Below are 20,098 nucleotides of genomic sequence, written 5' to 3'. Positions count from 1 at the left end.
ATTATAAATTGTATTACCCTATTATTTTCAACAGTTGCCACCAGAAACATTTGTTATGTTATCCAAGTGCATTAGACCTTCGTAAATACCAAAGGCGGTTTCCCAATTTCAAATCCGATAAATTTGATCCTTACGACTCATATCGATAGGAAGACCAACAACTTCACATTTCACCATTACTGCAGCGAGAGCACCATTTCACGGAATTTTCAGATTTGTGGAATCATTTGGGTATTACCAATAGTTTGGTTAACTACGCGCAGTAGTCACTACGGAGTTCCTGGGAAACCAGATACAGGTAATAGTAATCCACTTTACTTCATTAGGGGTATGGAGATAATTTCAATTATGCCCATCTCGATTATCGTGTTATTTATCAACTCACCGTGTACCTCAGATTCGTGCCAATGGCATTTTATGATTCAGTCACCATTTTACTAGTAAACCATTAAATCTAATTATTTTTGCAGCTTTAGGTGAAATAACAAAAGCATATCCGGCATGCTGCATGAGTTTTATAAGGGTGGTAATACAACAGTTACTACCAAAATATATTTTGGTGTTCATCCAAGTGCATTAGATTATCGTAAAGGGAAAACGTGATTTTCTAGGTTCTAACCCTGTAATTTTCATCATTACGACTCGCATCGATCGGGAAGACCAATGACCTAAGACAACGACACGTTAAGGGCGGAAGTAGAAAAAAATTCCCTGTCAGAGAATCGAGTAACTGCCAGTCACTCTTAACCAACCATGGTCAACCATCCAAGAACATTTGCAACAGAATAGCAAAGATAAACAAAGATAGAGGATACAGGACATGTAAGTTACTACTTCAGTGTCACAATACAGGAGCGCTGTTTGATCGATTGATGACTGCAGATGATAAATGTATCATCTGTTGTATTCCAGAAGGCAAATGGCAGTGACTCTCTATAAATAAATGGCGAAGAAGTATATCTGAGCTAGATTTACACCCCAAAAAGGTGCTTTTGCTTGTTTCGTGAAGTTTTCGAGGGGTCGTTCATTCTGAAGTGCCGAAACCTGGACGTAATTTGAATGTAAATCTTTACTCTGAACAATCTGACTAATTCAATCTTAAATTCAAAACAGCCCAGAGGTTGTCAACACCAAAGGGGTTATTTTTCAGCGCTGTAATAAAGAGAACAATTTACAAGACTAATCCTAGAAAAAATTTGCGAGTTGGGATGGAAGATATTGCCTCACCCATCAGACTCGTTCGATATTGGGCCACTTCAGATTCCCATTTATTCCTATAGTTGCAACAGTTTCAAAGGGACATGGAATTTCGAAATGTGTATAACGTCCAAATAGCCATCGACAGTTATTTTACTCATACGCAACTAATATTTACTGATTCGACATTGAAACGTTATTTACTAGATGGGAAAAGGGTGCTGATGACGAAGGTTGTTACATCAGTGAGTAGTAAGAAAAACTGCTTAAAAATTTATCTGTAGGAATTTAATGTCAGAAACGACCAATAACTTTATTGTATGTAACCTGTAGCTGATTATAATTTTTTATCATCTGTCGAAGAATTTGGATCTATAATGTGTCTATCAGACAATAATAGATTACAGTGATGTTTCTAAGACGGCTTGCTGCTAGTTTTTAATATAAATTGCCACGTATTTGTTTAACTACTTCTTTATATCTACCGTTTTAATTCAGTTTACATACGGACTCAAATTAATACACAGTTTTTGCACATTTTGGAGACAGGCACACTACATAGACATTTCAAACCTTTAGGGAGGGAACAACAAGACCAACTGGCTCCGACTACACTTAAAGTGTTAACCAAAAATTGTATTGGTGAGCCTACTAAAATAAAAGGTTCAGAAAACGAAAGCGGATGTCAAATAATGAGGACAGCTACAAGGAAATGTGTAACTAACCAGTGAATTTATAAAACATTGAATGTGAAAGCTATGACGTGTCTCTTAATCTTGACGTTTATATAGATTATTAAAGTGAGGCACTGGTAATGATACAGAACTGCCGAAACGCCCCAGAGTGAGAGAAGCGAGAAACTGTGTTTGTTTAAGGAGGAACTGATGATGATACACAACTGCCGAAACATACCTGAGTGAAAGAAACAAGAAACTGAGTTCATAACCGCCTTTTCTTTATGGGTGGGCGGCAGCCTTGGACTACGTTTAACCGCCGCAGTACTGAGTTGTCTGTGTTGTCTGCTGGTGCTTAGTGCGGTGTCGTGGCGCGGTGAGGACCCAGGTGTCACCGCGCGTCCCAGCAGAGTGCCACGCCACAGTAGTGACGTGCGCCACGGCCACAGGTTGCGGCTCCGCTAATGGAGTACCCGGCAGCAGCAGCGTCAGGGGGCGTCGCGGCGCTATGGGCGCACATACGCCATGAATGGGAGAGGGGGAGGGGAGAGGTTGGGGATGGAGGTAGCTGGATGAAGGGGCAGCAGTGCGTAGGAAGCGCGGCACTGCTGAGTGCTGTTTGCCCTCCGAGAGGAGCCACCGCACCGCATCCAAGCAGGACGGCATTAGTCTGAGGAGCGCGATTATCTGACATTGGTTTACATCTAGGGCAATTAGCTGTTCACGTTCACTCCACCTGATTATGCAACGATCTTCAGTAATAACGCGCAGTCTCAAGGCTCGATTCAGGCGTAAACTGAAATGAATGTTACCAACGGCATATGGCTCAAATAGTGTTGGTGCAAGAATTCCTGCTGTTTCTTAGATGTTGTCATCTGACGCGGGTAGCAAGAAAAATTTGTTTTTAGTGCGTTCTCCTGAGTGAACTGTGAAAGAGGCCTTTATCCACGAGTGGATGTGTAATGGCAAATTATGAGGCTCCTGATATTTCCCGGTGTTATTTATGTGTATCTCCAAACGCTATGGTAGTTTCTAGAACCACGCGTTGAAACTGCTGGATTAGTGGTGAATAACTGCACAAGGCAGAGCGAAAATCATTATAGCTATTTTAGAACACTGTACTAACCTATTTAAACCAACTGTGGCAAAGCTTCAGGTTCGAGGGTGTCCCATCAGAGTGGACATGTGATGTACAATTCCATATCAGACCAATACGCGCTATTTTCGTCACGTTAGTGGTTTATCAACGCGTCCCGTTCTGAAGAGAACGTCGGACCACTGCATAAACATTCTGCATCACTTCGATTCCGAGAATTCCGGAACCTGTACAGAAAATTGGTTGGTTTGTGGGATTAAGGGGACGAGACTGCCACGGTCATCGGTCCCTTTTGCCAAAAAACTACAGCCACCCGAAGAGAATAATAGCGAACAACAAGAAAGACGGAAAATTTCCGACAAAGATCGGCAGAGGGCCCCGAAGACCCCATCCATGAAACGTAGAAAGCATGTGATGACGCCATGTCGTATTCTACGCCTTCCGCATGTCGAAAAAGACAGCGACCAGGTGCTGACGGCGGGAAAAGGCAGTACGGAATGTCGACTACAGGCTCACCAGATTGTCGGCGGTGGAGCGGCCTTTACGGAACCCACCCTTAGATGGAGCCAGAAGGCCCAGAGACTCCAGTACCCAATTCAAGCGCCAGCTTACCATCCGTTCAAGCAACTTGCAAAGAACGTTGGTGAGGCTAATGGGACGGTAGTTGTCCACCTCCAAAGGGTTCTTGCCCGGTTTCAGATTGGGGATAACAATACTTTACCGCCATTGCGATGGAAACTCACCCTCGGCCCAAATACGGTTGTAAAGGTCCAGGAGCCGTCGCTGGCAGTCCACTGAAAGGCGTTTCAGTATCTGACAGTGGATGCCATCTGGCCCAGGAACGTTATCAGGGCAAGCGGCTAGGGCAATGCGAAATTCTCACTCACTGAATGGAACATTGTACGATTCTGGATGGTGGGTGCGAAACGAAAGGCTACGACGTTCCATCCGCTTTTTAATGGAGCGGAAGGCCAGAGGGTAACTCGCAGAAGCGGAACTCATAGCAAAATGCTCTGCCAAGCGGTTTGCAATGACGTCGGAGTCAGTACAAACTGCTCCATTAAGTGAGATCCCAGCGACGCTGACAGGGGTCGAATCTTGGCCCAGACCTGCGATGGAGTGACATGGAGGCCAATGGAGGACACATACCGCACCCAGCACTCCTGCTTGCCTTGGCGGATAAAGAGGCGGGCCCGCGCACACAGCCGTTTGAAGGCAATGAGGTGGTCTATGTAGGGATGTCGCGTGTGACGCTGGAGCGCCCGCTCGCAATCTTTAATCGCTTCAGCGATCTCAGGCGACCACCAAGGCACAGTCCTCCACCGAGGGGACCCAGAAGAACGGGGAATGGCAGATTCGGCGGCAGTAACGATGCCGGTGGTGACCGTTTGAACCACCACATCAATGTCATCATTAGAGACAGGCTCAATAGCGGCAGTGGAGGAGAACAATTCCCAGTCAGTCTTATTCATAGCCCATCTGCTAGGGCCCCCAGAAGTGTGTCGCCGTGGCAGTGACAGAAAGATCGGAAAGTGATCACTACCACACAGGTCGTCATGCACCCTCCATTGGGCAGACGGTAAGAGGCTAGGGCTGCAGATCGGAAGGTCGATGGCGGAGTACATGCCATGCGCCACGCTGAAATGTGCGAAGGGACCATCATTTAAAAGCGAAAGATCGAGTTGTGCCAAAAAATGCTCAATGGTAGCGCCTCGACCTGTCGCCACCGACCCACCCCACAGAGGGTTATGGGCGTTGAAGTCGCCCAGTAACAGGAAAGGTGGTGGCAATTGGGCTATCAGCTCAGCCAGGACATGCTGCGCAACATCACCATCCGGTGGAAGGTAAGGACTGCAGATGGTAACAGCCTATGACGTCCACACCCGAACAGTAACAGCCTCTAAAGGTGTTTGGAAAGGGACAGAATCGCTGTGCAGAGAGTGAAGGACATAGAGGCAGACGCCACCAGACACCCTTTCATAAGCTGCTCGGTTCTCATAATAACCCCGATAGCCACAGAGAGCGGGGGTCGCATTGCTGGAAACCAAGTTTCCTGAAGATCAATGCAGAAGAAAGGGTGAAGGCTGATAAGTTGTCGGAGCTCAGCTAGATGGTGGAAGAAACCGCTGCAGTTCCACTGGAGGGTGATATTACCTATGGCTGAGATAGGCGTGAAGGGAGTGGGAAGGCAATTTACGCCGCTTTTCACTCGCTGCCACCGATTCAGTACCCTTGCGACTGACATCCATGGCGTCTGAGGGACCGGCGAGATCAAGGTCCTCAGCGGATTCCAGAATCTTGACCTCATCCTCGGACGCAGAGCTCGAAGGGTGTGGTGGGGTCGGTGCCACCGCAAGTTCTTTGTCCTTAGAGGTCTTGCTCTTGGACTTCCCTCGCTGAACCATGGGTTTCACCGGCTGGGAAGGCTTCACCGAATCAATCTCCGGGACAGAGGAGGACTGCGAAGCCCTACGACCAGCTGATTGTGGGCACTTACGCCACTGTCGGTCGTCATCCTTCCCGCTGGTGGAAGCCTGGGAAGGGAGGGTCCCAAGGGAACCCTTACTGGCGAGAGCAGCCGAAGAAGTTAGACGCTTCTCCTGCTGAGAAGTGGGAACAGACGTCCCCGATGGGTGGGTCCATGTTGCTCCTGAGGTAGGTGGTGCAGGATCAACCGGTTGGGCAGAGACCCCACGAGCAAAGGGGCAGGAGGAGTTGTAGTGCTCATGGAGCTGGCTGGAAGTTTCGAAATTGATGGGGCTAGCACAGTTGTCGTAGCAGCGGCTTAGGACGATGTCATTCCACAGGATGTAGTCTGTCATATTTCCTTTTGGCATCAGTATAGGTCAGCCAGTCCAGATTCTCATATTCCATGATTTTGCGCTTTTTCTAAAAGACTTTGCAGTCTGGCGAGCAAGGTGAATGATGCTCTTCGCAGTTGCCACAGATGGGAGGCACTGCACATGGAGCATTGGGATGTGATGGGCGTCCGCAATCTCGACATGTGAGGCTGGAAGCCCAGCGGGAAGACATATGGCCGAACTTCCAGCACTTAAAGCACCGGATTGGGGGAGGGATATAGCGCTTGACGTCACAACGGTAGTCCATCACCTTGGTCTTCTCCGGCAATGTATCACCCTCGAAGGTCAAGATGAAGGCACTGGTAGCAACCTGATTGTCCCTCGGACCGCGATGAATGCGCCGGACGAAATGAACACCTCTACGATCTAAGTTAGCGCGCAGTTCGTCATCAGACTGCAAAAGTGGGTCCCTAAGGAAAATAACACCCTGGACCATATTTAAACTCTTATTTGGTGTGATGGTAACGTTAACATCCCCCAACATGTCACAAGCAAGTAACCTGCGTGTCAGGGCGGAGGATGCCGTTTGTATCAGTACTGACCGAGAGCGCATTTTGGACAAGCCCTCCACCTTCCCAAACTTCTCCTCTTAATGCTCGACGAACAACTGAGGCTTTGCGGATAGAAAAGACTCCCATCAGCCCTCTTGCTAACTAAGAATCGGGGCGAATAACTGTTACATCCATCCTGAGACTTACGCTCCTCCCACGGGGTGGCCAGGGAGGGGACCGTTTTCGGGTCGTACTTCTGAGCATTAAATTGAGCCTGAGAACGCTTAGAGACTGCTGGCGGCTGGCCGCCAGCGAGAGATGATGTACCACGCTTCATTGCGGGTCATCCGCCCTGATGCCACCTACTGCGACCAAGGGCCCTCCCCACGGGCGCCACCCAGCCTCAGCAATAGGCACCTGGCAGGATGGCCATTGCCGGGAGTCCTAATCCCCCGGGGAGATGGGCATCTACTTCTTGGCATACTTGGGGAGTTAACGGCGCTGGCATCAGTAGAGCGATCCCTGTGTTGTCTGGGGGCTACAACCAACAGGGTACATGGCGGCCCCACAACAACGGACTGGCTACCGTGCTCGATGTTAGGTGACATGTGGTCCATGGTCGCCGTCAGTGCAGAAAGTGGCACTGCACAGCACAAGGTGGAATGTGCACGCAGGAACGTATCCATGCCCAAGAGATGGAGAGCGGGCAGGACTGCAATGCAACGACAAAGAAGCTGGCGAAAGGTCTGATCCCAAGATGGACACAATGCAAGAAGTAATACGCACTTCCCCAATCGGCTCGCTCTTCGGAAAAATTTTGAGAGAGGGAGGTCAAACCCATCAGGGGACCATCAAATACGGCCGAAAAGTTTGAGACTCCTTTTAGTCGCCTCTTACGACAGGCAGGAATACCGCGGGACTATTCTAGCCCCCGAACCAGCAGGGTGGCAGAAAATTGGATTAGAGAAAAACATAAACATCATTTTCTCCCTTTTTATTGCTCATGATAATCACACATTGCATGTTGTACCACCGCACAGCAACACCTTCAAAGGTGGTGGCCCAGATTGCTGTACACACCGGTATCTCTAATACCCGATAGCACGTCCCCTTGCGTTGATGCATGCCTGTATTCGTAGTGGCATACGACCCACAAGTTCATGTAGGCACTGTTGGTCCAGATTGTCTCAGACAATGTCTATTCGGCGTAGATCCCTCTGAGTGATTGGTGGGTCACGTGTATCCCAGGCATGTTCGATAGGGTTCATGTCTGGACAACATGTTGCCAGCTCTAGTCGTTACCCTGAAGGAAGTCATTCAAAAGATGTGGACGACAGGGGCGTGAATTGTCGACCATGAAGACTAATACTTCGCCCATATGCTGGTGGTATGTTGGCACTATCGGTCAAAAGGTGGCACTCACGTATCCTACAGCAGTTACGGCGCGTTCCATGACCACCAGCGGCGTACGTCGGTCCCACATAATGACATCCCAGAACAGCAGGGAACCTCCACTTGGCTGTACTCGCTGGACAGGGTGTCTAAGGCATTCACCTGACCGGGTTGCCTATCGATTGTCTGATTGAGGGCGTATGCGACACTCATCGGTCAAAAGAACGTAATGCCAATCCTGAGCGGTCCATTTGGCATGTTGTTGGGCTCATTTGTACTGAGCTGCATGGTATCGTGGTTGCAAAGATGCGCCCCGCGGAGTCGCCGAGCGGTTAGAGACACACTGTCGCGAACTGTGATGCCCATCCCGCTGGAGGTTCGAGTCCTCCCTCTTCAATTGGTGTTTGTGTTGTTCTTAGCATAAGTTGGTTTAAGTTAGTTTAAGTAGTGTGTAAGTCTAGGGACCGCCGTCCTCAGCAGTTTGGTCACTCAGATATTCACACACATTTGAACATTTTTGCAAAGACGGTCCTCACCGTGGACGTCGGGAGGGAAGTTGCACATCATGCAGCCTATTGAGCACCGTTTGAGTCGTATCACGACGTCGTGTGGCTGCACGAAAAGCGTTATTGAACATGGTGGTGTTGCTGTCAGTGTTCCTCCAGCCATAAAGCATAGAAAGCGGTCATCCACAGCAGCAGTAGCCCCTGCGCGGCCGGAGCGAGGCATGTCAGAGACAGTTCCTGTCTTTTTATAACTCCAATTCCGAACAACATCGCTTTGGTTGACTCCGAGACGCCTGGACGCTTCCCTTGTTGAGAGGCCTTCCTGGCACAAAGTAACAATGCGGACGCAATCGGACTATGTTATTGTTCCTCTTGTCATAAAGACAAAGTAAATATTCCTGAATTCCAATCAAGAACAACTGCGAAGATGAGAAACATAGAAGTAGATATCCTCGGTGTAACAAAGCAGCTTAAATCACTTAATAAAGGCAAGACCTCCGGTCCAGATTCTATAACAGCGAGGTTCCTCTCAGTATATGCTGATAAAATAGCTTCATATTTAGCAATTATATACAACCACTCGCTCACAGAAAGATACGTACTTAAAGACTGGAAAATTGCTCACTTCACAACAATACCCAGAAAGGGAAGTAAGAGTAATCCGTTGAATTATAAGCCTACATCACTAACGTCGATTTGCAGTAGGGTTTTAGAACATATACTGTATTCGAACATTATGAAGTACCTCGAAGAAAACGATTTATTGACATATAGTTTGCACTGATTCAGAAAATATCGTTCTTGTGAAACACAAATAGCTCTTTATACTCATGAAGTGATAAGTGCAATCGACAGGGGATGTCAAATTGATTCCATATTTTTAGATATCCAGAAGGCTATCGACACCGTTCCTCACAAGCGGCTTCTAACCAAACTGCGTGCCTACGGAGTATCGCCTCAGTTGTGCGACTGGATTCGTGATTTTCTGTCAGAAAGGTCACAGTTCGTAGTAATAGATGGAAAGTCATAGAGTAAAACAGAAGTAATATCCGGCGTTCCACAAGGAAGTGTTATAGGCCCACTATTGTTCCGTGTCTATATTAACGACATAGGAGACAATATGAGCAGCCATATTAGATTGTTTGCAGATGATACTGTCATTTACCGGCTTGTAAAGTCATCATGATCAAACAGACTTGCAAAGTGATTTAGATAATATACCTGTATGATGCGAAAAGTGGCAATTGACCCTGAATAAAGAAAATTGCGAGGTTATTCACGTGAGTACTAAAAGAAATCAGCTAAATTTCGATTACGCGATAAGTTACACAAATCTGAGGATGTAAATTCAACTAAATACACTCCTGGAAATGGAAAAAAAGAACACATTGACACCGGTGTGTCAGACCCACCATACTTGCTCCGGACACTGCGAGAGGGCTGTACAAGCAATGATCACACGCACGGCACAGCGGACACACCTGGAACCGCGATTTGGCCGTCGAGTGGCGCTAGCTGCGCAGCATTTGTGCACCGCCGCCGTCAGTGTCAGCCAGTTTGCCGTGGCATACGGAGCTCCATCGCAGTCTTTAACACTGGTAGCATGCCGCGACAGCGTGGACGTGAACCATATGTGCAGTTGACGGACTTTGAGCGAGGGTGTATAGTGGGCATGCGGGTGGCCGGGTGGACGTACCGCCGAATTGCTCAACACGTGGGGCGTGAGGTCTCCACAGTACATCGATGCTGTCGCCAGTGGTCGGCGGAAGGTGCACGTGCCCATCGACCTGGGACCGGACCTCAGCGACGCACGGATGCACGCCAAGACCGTAGGATCCTACGCAGTGCCGTAGGGGACCGCACCGCCACTTCCCAGCAAATTAGGGACTCTGTTGCTCCTGGGGTATCGGCGAGGACCATTCGCAACCGTCTCCATGAACATGGGCTACGGTCCCGCACAGCGTAAGGCCGTCTTCCGCTCACGCCCCAACATTGTGCAGCCCGCCTCCAGTGGTGTCGCGACAGGCGTGAATGGTGGGACGAATGGAGACGTGTCGTTTTCAGCGATGAGAGTCGCTTCCGCCTTGGTGCCAATGATGGTCGTATGCGTGTTTGGCGCCGTGCAGGTGAGCGCCACAATCAGGACTGCATACGACCGAGACACACATAGCCAACACCCGGCATCATGGTGTGGGGAGCGATCTCCTACACTGGCCGTACACCTCTGGTGATCGTCGAGGGGACACTGAATAGTGCACGGTACATCCAAACCGTCATCGAACCCATCGTTCTACCATTCCTAGACCGGCAAGGGAACTTGCTGTTCCAACAGGACAATGCACGTCCGCATGTATCCCGTGCCACCCAACGTGCTCTAGAAGGTGTAAGTCAACTACCCTGGCCAGCAAGATCTCCGGTTCTGTCTCCCATTGAGCATGTTTGGGACTGGATGAAGCGTCGTCTCACGCGGTCTGCACGTCCGGCACGAACGCTGGTCCAACTGAGGCGCCAGGTGGAAATGGCATGGCAAGCCGTTCCACAGGACTACATCCAGCATCTCTACGATCGTCTCCATGGGAGAATAGCAGCCTGCATTGCTGCGAAAGGTGGATATACACTGTACTAGTGCCGACATTGTGCATGCTCTGTTGCCTGTGTCTATGTGCCTGTGGTTCTGTCAGTGTGATCATGTGATGTATTTGACCCCAGGAATGTGTCAATAAAGTTTCCCCTTTCTGGGACAATGAATTCACGGTGTTCTTATTTCAATTTCCAGGAGTGTACTTAAGGATTACAATTACAAATAACTTAAATTGGAACGATCACAAATATTATATTGTGGGTAGAGAAAACCAAAGACTGCGATTCACTGGCAGAACACTTAGAATGTGCAACAGGTTTACCAAATAGACTGCTTACACTACGCTTGTCTGCCCTATTCTGGAGTACTGCTCTGTGGTGTAGGATACGCATCGGGCGTGGCTGACGGATAATAACCAAAAAGTAAAAAGACAGGCAGTACGTTTTGTATTATCGCGAATTGGGGGAAATAGTGTCACAGACATGATACGTGAATTGGAGTGGCAATCATTAAAAGGGAGGCGTTTTTCGTTGCGACAGGATCTTCTCACGAAATTTCAATCACCAGTTTATTCCTCCGATTGCGAAATAATTCTGTTGGCACCGACCTACATAGGGAGAAATGATCATCACGACAAAATAAGAGAAATCATGGCCCGCACGGAAAAATCTAAGTCCTCGTTTTTACAGCGTGCCTTTCGAGAGTGAAACAGTAGAGAGACAGCTAAGGTGGTTCATTGAACCCTCTGCCTGCGACTTTATTGTGAATAGCTGAATAATCACGTAGATGTATATGTGGATGTAGATGTAGAACTACAGACAACAAGAGCGGTGTACCTCGTTCCTGGTTAAATGACTGGAATGACTAATAGGCTCTGCTCATGCAAAATTGTTTACATCTTTGTGAGGGCTTGGCGACGTCTCTGGACATTCTAAGGGACTGTGTCTGGGATACAATATCCACAGTCAACACCTATCTTCAGGAGTTATTACGACCAGGGTGATGCCACACTTTTTTGATGTGTGTAGTCAGACATATAATTCATTTTCTACTCATCATTTAATAATGATGCACAAACTGTTTATAAGAAATGAAAGAAAAAGGGTATATTTAAAAGTTAGTGAAATATTGTTTATGTCACTGAAATCACGTTTAGGTTTTCCGTTGTATTCTATCGCGAAGACAGCTACGTTTGACAGGTCGATTCCACTTCTGTCAACTTAGATGAACAGACTGTAGCTGTCGATAGGCAAATGTGGATTACATAATCATGCTTGAGAAGAACAGAGAATTTCTCCTGACAAACTATGAAGTTTTGGAACGCGATATGGCTGCAGTTGTCTTTGTCATAAGTAAGGAAATCTGATCAGCAAAAGGTGGAGAGGCGTTGAGCAGTTTTTAGGGATTAAGAGAGTAAATCTATTTATTTTCGAGGAATGATTGCGGAAGATAATATGGCACTAATCACTGTTTCCTTAAACTGCAGCAATCCTTCAACATTTTAATAAGGGTGTTGATTTACGTGATGAATTGTTCTCTGAGGAAAATTCCTGTAGAGCGGAAAACAGTACAGTGGTACAAGCTGCATTTCAAGCTGAAGTTGGAAAGGGTCCAAAGTAGTAACAACTGACACCGGTGCATCAGAGAACGTCATTTCTTAATATGTGACAAGGATGCAGCTCCCACATTACCAGTTCAGAATTGTGGAATTAATGAGTCGATAGGCATCAGGTCGAAGAATGTTAGTTGGCAGACTTAATTGGAAATATTGACAGGAAACGAAGAATTTTAGTGCACGTTCCTGGTAGCTCATAATTTGTCAGCCAACATTATCAGTGGTGTAGTATATCTGCAAGAGAAGGACGTAAAAATCGACTTTTTGAGAGGCAAATGCTATATTACATTTATGAATAAAATATAATACTGAATTTGCTGGAAACAAAAGCTCGGGGTGGAAAATTCTACAGTGACTGAAAATCAAGTTTTGTAGGTACTGAATCTCCACTGACAGGTGGTAGTTCACTTGCTATAGCTAATGTAACCAAGTGTGCTAATGTTAATAACAACAAGAAAGATGTCGAGGTAATGTTACCAGGCAACATTTTAGAATCAGATAACTAAAGTGAGCAGCAGAGAAATGAGCTCCGCAGTCTCTTGTATATATATCTATAAGCCTTTGCAGCAAAACCGGGTGTATTAAAAGGAAACGTATATCACATGAATGTTAAGTGCCATGAAACGTATTGTCACATAGCTTATTCGATGCCCTGGACCAAGTGAGAGGTTGTAAACCAAGAAATCAAGATAATACTTGTAACAGAAAAGCTTAACAGATGTTTTGCTTAACCTTCAAATTTAAAGAGTAGGGGGGGGGGGGGGTTGGAAGGGCTGACTCAATAAAGTGAACATTTCGATTCCAATGGGCTTATTAATTAACCAAAACAATCTCACTTAAATTTTGACAAGCGCCACTCGGGCAAGATTATTTAAGAGATATTCATTACATAAATCATGAGCAAGTTAATAAATAACTTTGACAAACTATTCGAGTTGAGACACATTATTTAAGACCCTTTCAATTAACATGTAGCCCACGACCTTCCACCAAAATTGACAGAAGCCACTGAGGCTCAATTTAACCATAATTTTAAGAAACAACTCTTGTCAAGATACATTATTTGAAACATTATTTAACATTACATGTAGCCCACGATTTTCCACAAAAATTGAGAGAAGCCGCTGTGTCTGAATGTAGCCATAACTGTAACAAAGAATTCTAATTAAGACACATTATTTAACACCCTTTAAAACAAAACTTTACATTACAGGTAAAATAAAGTTTGACACAAAACCTCAACTTCAACACGAATACTTAAAACATATTTATAACTTGGTCAATCTCATAGAGCGATCCTGAAATTATTCAAATGCCCATTGACTTGTAAGATGGACTTGTAGGACATAGAACGCTACAACTTGGTACAATGATAACTGTGTAACCACAGAAGCAAGGCCCAAGCTTGTAAGGCCGAAGTTTAGCCACGAACGGTGGAACCGATAAAAAGAAGTAATACTTAACTTCGAACCAAGACGCAGCTCCGTTTGCAACCCCACGTCGAGTAGGCCACCTAAATGTGAATCAAGTAAACGCTACTGAAGAGGACCTCACGAGCTCACGCGAAGCCCATGGCCCGTAAGCCAAACTTGTAATCTAAAGGCACGTCCTGCGCTTCGGTCGCCCGCTGCATCAGCTCGCTGAATCACAGCCCACACCGGACAACAGAAGGTAGAAAATCGTTTCTTACCTTTAACATTTAAGACTGACCAGTAAATGAACTCTATAAAATCAAGGCTAAACAACAACTAATTTAACTAAGGAGTGCTTCCTTTAACTGAAACAGTACTTGATAAACAGACTAAGAGTGAGAAATGAACTTGCTAACGAGAACCGCCACTGACTAGAACTAAATGACACACACCTGCAAATACCTCAATATTATGTGGAGCCGGCCGGAGTGGCCGTGCGGGTCTAGGAGCTACAGTCTGTAACCGAGCGACAGCTACGGTCGCAGGTTCGAATCCTGCATCGGGCATGGATGTGTGTGGTGTTCTTAGGTTAATTTGGTTTAATTAGTTCTAAGTTCTAGGCGACTGATGACCTCAGAAGTTAAGTCGCACAGTGCTCAGAGCCATTTGAACCGTATTATGTGGAAGCAGAGCACACGATTAGTCGGAGGCTTAAATGAAGTGGAACAAGCATAACATAACACGTCGTGCAACGTCTTACTGTACCAAGAGTGATCACAATCACAGTTAACTAAGCATTCTTAGTAATTTGCGTACATAACTGGGTGTCTTGATGCTGGGGCGATTTTGCGAAGATGCCAGACTATCGCAATACCATAACTGCGTGCCCTCCCAGGGAGCGGACACATCCACAGCTCACGAAGTTGCCGGAGAATGCACAGCGCCAGGCAACTCCGGCCGATTCCAGTACAACCACGTGAGAACCGCCGCCCGGCCTCAGACATGGCGTCTTCGCTTCTGTTCGTCCACCAATCGCCGACTCGCGCAATGCCACGTTCCGTTGTGTCCTGTCTCCCCTACTCGCGGTCGGCACTCCCTTTTATCTCAAGTCGGCCCAAGCCCAAAGACATACCCCTGCACTAGGAAATCAGTCGTACTCATGTCAGAGCTACTACTGACACCAGTCCCGCCACAGTTCAGTGCTAGGGCGGGGAGCAGTAGAAACATCCTATAAAATAAAGTTAGGGGCTTATACCCACATAAAAATATCGAGACATTTATATCATAGATTTTACATTTGCATTGTATATGTCTGTGTAAATGTTTCATTTCTGTTTTCATGTACGTAGAAGAGTTAGTTGTGACAAGAAAAGTCTCAAAGTAGTTATTTGGATACTGTAAAGAGAAGCTGAAATGCATTTAAAGAGCACTAAAAGGAATGACTTGGGCAAAACTCCATTCTAAATGTAAAGCCAATTCCTGCCTTATAAAGACATCTCACGTAATAAATTGTAACTAGTGGTATAGCTTTCTAAACAGAATTTGTCAATTGTGTGTTAGTTTTAAGATTATTCATTTACACTTTGGCTCCAAAATATGTGATTAGTTGTAAATAACTGTGCGCTATTCACGTCAGAAGTACATGTCCCACAAGCTCATGATAGAAATTTTGAATAATAGTATAAGTACTCAAGTACATCAATACTAAAGGACGTATTTTCTACAGGATGATGTCGTGTGTTAACGCTTCAGCAAACAGGTTAGAGACTCAGGTCATCTATCTTGCAAGCTTATTTTGACATTTACTGATCTCCTCGGACATTGTTTTTGCATTTTAGGGTTATTTTTATGTGTTCTTTCTCATCGGTACTGTGCAAGATTACGAATGACCCTTGATCTGGGTTTTACTTGGAATAAATAAATAAATAGGATACGATATACGAAAGAAACACATACATGTAAAGCACGGCAGCACAACACATAAAATAATGGCCTAACACAGTTCGCATCGCGAATTTTGAAAGATATTACAAAACTGGAATAATTCATATTCATATACAGCTATGTACTAACGTAAATATTAAACAAGTAGTGTAAAGTGATGTCGTATTCAACGGTTCTCCACACAACAAACTAAAAAGCTAATTTCGACGTTCGATGAAACGCATCAGTTGAATATCAGTGTAAATTGACTCAAAAGTTTGTACGTAATTGCAAATGAGTAACAAACGAATGGCAAATTCAATGACATTAAATAATTTCAGAGAAAGCCGTAGTACGTAAACACTGTGTGCAAATAAACAAAAGTGTGCAACGGAGGTAGTCTGTGAGAATAGTGAACACATTATTGTTTCAAAGAGAATAATAAACATGTAATAATGTGTAATTTGTATAAATAGTTGTGAAACAATCTCACCACTCTCTTTTCTTCTCTGTTCTTTCCTGTTTGCCATTGTGCTTGTCTCTCTCGGTTATTTTGATTCATGTTACACAATTAATTGTGCAGATTCGATGAAATGGGCATAGAAGGACTTTCTTGGACGTTACTTAATTATCTGGTACGGTGACTGTTCTTAGAAATCAGAATGACAATTGTGTACGTTTCAGTATCGCGCTTTAAATGTGGAGGATCTTTTGTTTTGAATAATAGGCTGTATATAGTAGAAGTTGACTTTTATTTCCTAAAAACACACTCTGAAAGCTTAATCATATTTCATTTATGAAACTGTCCTTCCTTTACAAATTCATAATTTCGTGTGTTTCCTTAAATATAGAAGTATTTCTTTTGGTTATTATATCTTAGTTCCTTCATTTCTTGGCCGTAGTCTATTGTTCGTGAAATACGATTGAACCTACAACCATTTTAATATTACGAAGTCCGGTAATCCGTTTAACACTAATTTCCGCAAGGAAACATATTTAACTTCACGGTCAGTAACAAATTTTACCAAAAGGTTAGATCTCCAAGCCAAAATGTGGGTCGTTGCTATTTTCAGAAGAAAAGTCCTGAATTAGGCCAGTCATTTAATGAAAGAGGTCCTAGTTTCTTTTAACGATGCCGCCATTGTTTTTCATTTTAATATAAAAGCTGTTCACAGACCGAAATTTCCTATCATATTATTTGCAAGTAAAGTAGCTTAATCCCAGTTAACGTGCGGTGGCGTTAAAGCATCTTCTCCACATGTGTATCCAATTTAGATAACTCGCCCGATACTTCTTCCACGCATTTCTCCTTGCAGATTCTTATCATTGATCGTTCTCTGATTTATAGAGGAGGCGCAGTTCACTCTGCCAGTCTTTTCATAGGAGCTAGAGGCACTCCTGCATACCTGTCTCTCTCAAAATACTCTTCCGAGAATCACTGGTATTCACGTGACTGACAGCTTATAATCAGGCTGTGTTCCACACTTTCCTAGGAGTGTGAAGCCTCTGTCTGCTCTTATTCCGACTACCTTTATCCGTTTTCGTAAGGCACGTGAAGCTAAGCCACACATTTACTTCTCTACAACGGCTCGCCGAGGAAAGGCTGGCACAATGCTTTAGGCGAAATTGGCAACACAATGAGAGCTAACCGTGCAAGTTTCCTAGTCAAGGGATACTGCTAATGTGGGTTGTGTAGACCGCTGAGTGGCAACTATTCTGGTTGGTTCAAATGGCTCTGAGCACTATGGGACTTAACTACTGTGGTCGTCAGTCCCCTAGAACTTAGAACTACTTAAACCTAACCTAAGGACATCACACACATCCATGCCCGAGGCAGGATTCGAACCTGCGACCGTAGCAGTCGCGCGGTTCAGGACTGCGTGCCTAGAACCGCTAGACCACCGCGGCCGGCCAACTATTCTGGTGGACCAAATTAATACGTTGGTAACATTTACCCTAATGACATGCGAAGTTCTGGAGGGAAATAAATGGAAATAGGCACACATATAATTCAATTGTATGATAATAATTTTTATAGGATGATAATTCAAATGCCTTTTATCAACGTGAGTAATGGCCAAGAGTTTAATGTGATACAAATCATAGGTTTCAAACTGGCTAGTACGGTATGTGGTCGCCTTTGACAGATACACAGCATTCACAGTGAGTGGGCATACCGTTAACGAACGAGTTCAGCAGTGCATGTGTAAGTCGCACCCACTAATTCTCTAGAGCGGTTTTTAACTACTTTTTGAATGTGGGTGAGGAGGTGGCGTGTTGCTGCAGCCCTCCCGAGAGGGTCCCAAGCATGTTCAGTAGGATTCAGTTCTGGTCATTTAGCTGGGCAAGCCATACAGCGTTTACCATCGCTTTGCAGGTATTCATTAACCTGTCGGGCCCTGAGCGATCTAGCATTATTACATACGAAAATGACCTGTGGGGCAACAGCACCGCTGAAAGGTAGCACATAGGGCTCTGAGCTCTCCACCTGTACCTCTGGGCATTCCGGGAAGCTGTGCCAACACTTGGAGCGGTGTGCGAGCCTCGCGCATGATTCCTGCCCAAGTCAGCACAGCTCCACCACCATAACTGTCCCTTTCCATGATGTTCCACAGATGGTATCGTGTTCCACGAATCCTCAATTGACTCGCTGATAATCTAGTTGTAGACTGAATTCCTACTCATTCACGAAAAGAGCATTAGCTTATTGAAGCTGTAGTGCCCACTATAGTAAATTCTCTCTTTTGGTGAGTGGGATGCAGACGGCCGGCTTTCTAGCATACAACCCTGTCTAATGGAACTTTATGGCAACTCTCTTCCTGGAAACTAACGTTCCTGTACTCTGACACTTTGAGAAACCACTAAATACCGGTCGTCATTGGACGTTTTGGCTCACGGGCGATCTCGTCCTGGTATTCTGGTCGTGGTCCCATTGGTTTTAATGTGTTTCTACAAGTTCGAGACGACACTTAGTGTGACATTCAGCTTTCTAGCAACCTGCACTTGGGACATCCTTGCCTGAAGCCAGAGGGCGATTCTCGATCTCGTACCATTTTGTAAGCGATGATGTGTACTCACTTCACATAAACAAACAAAATAATTATTATTATCCACGGAAGGCAACAACAATCATTACTATACTGCGGAGCGGATGCAGGTGCTCAACTTTCGTACCTCCCGCTGACGTTGGACCGCCGACACGAATACGTGACCTTATATCAGCAACACCAGCGCCACACCATTTTTATATGGTATCACACAGTCCCAGTTTCTACAAGATCTCGTCCTGGTATTCTGGTCGTGGTCCCATTGGTTTTAAAGTGTTTCTACAAGTTCGAGACGACACTTAGTGTGACATTCAGCTTTCTAGCAACCTGCACTTGGGACATCCTTGCCTGAAGCCAGAGGGCGATTCTCGATCTCGTACCATTTTGTAAGCGATGATGTGTACTCACTTCACATAAACAAACAAAATAATTATTATTATCCACGGAAGGCAACAACAATCATTACTATACTGCGGAGCGGATGCAGGTGCTCAACTTTCGTACCTCCCGCTGACGTTGGACCGCCGACACGAATACGTGACCTTATATCAGCAACACCAGCGCCACACCATTTTTATATGGTATCACACAGTCCCAGTTTTGTGCGGTTTTCTCGGAGAAATGTGGCAAAATGGTAAATAACTCTTAATTTTGTGCACAACTGTAGTTGAAATCGGACTTCTCGGTCCCGCTGCGATGCCGTCGAACCCTCCTCACTCAAATTTCCCGGCCGTAAACTACACTTGGCTGCCAGTCTACATATTGTGTTAAGCTATCTGGTCAAGCTGCTCGAATTGTCACTATATCAACACTTTTAAAACATCTCACTATAAAAAAGAAGCTACATGGTGGATAAAAGCAGTTCATTGAGTACAGTTTACGGATCATCAAAGGCACATTCCGTTAAAGTGCAAGTGCGTTGAGCACAACTTTAGCAGATAGGGCCACCATTTCAGTCCTAAGCCTTTTTTTTCAATCTTTATTTTCTCCATAGGTATTACTCCCAACAGCTCCATCGAGTACCAAGGAAGTTTTTCCTTCTTGGTGATTTATGGTATCTTAAACTTCATGTCCAAGGTATATGCAGATTTATGTGTTCTCTGCGTTTTTCATGGAGTTTCACATACCTCAGAAGAGGTGCCGCCCATCGAACTGCTCAGCTTCGCTAGGTTTCAGTGTTCAAATATCCATATGACCGTGTTGCATTAAGACTTGACCCGTGGCCAAACCTCCACTGATAACGTGACTCGTTTTCTCCGTGGTAGTGAAACAGATAAAAGACTATACATTTCACTGAACTTAG

Source organism: Schistocerca gregaria, chromosome 1 (assembly GCF_023897955.1).
Source record: "Schistocerca gregaria isolate iqSchGreg1 chromosome 1, iqSchGreg1.2, whole genome shotgun sequence".
Taxonomy (NCBI): domain Eukaryota; kingdom Metazoa; phylum Arthropoda; class Insecta; order Orthoptera; family Acrididae; genus Schistocerca; species Schistocerca gregaria.
Note: the sequence above shows the minus strand (reverse complement) of the source record.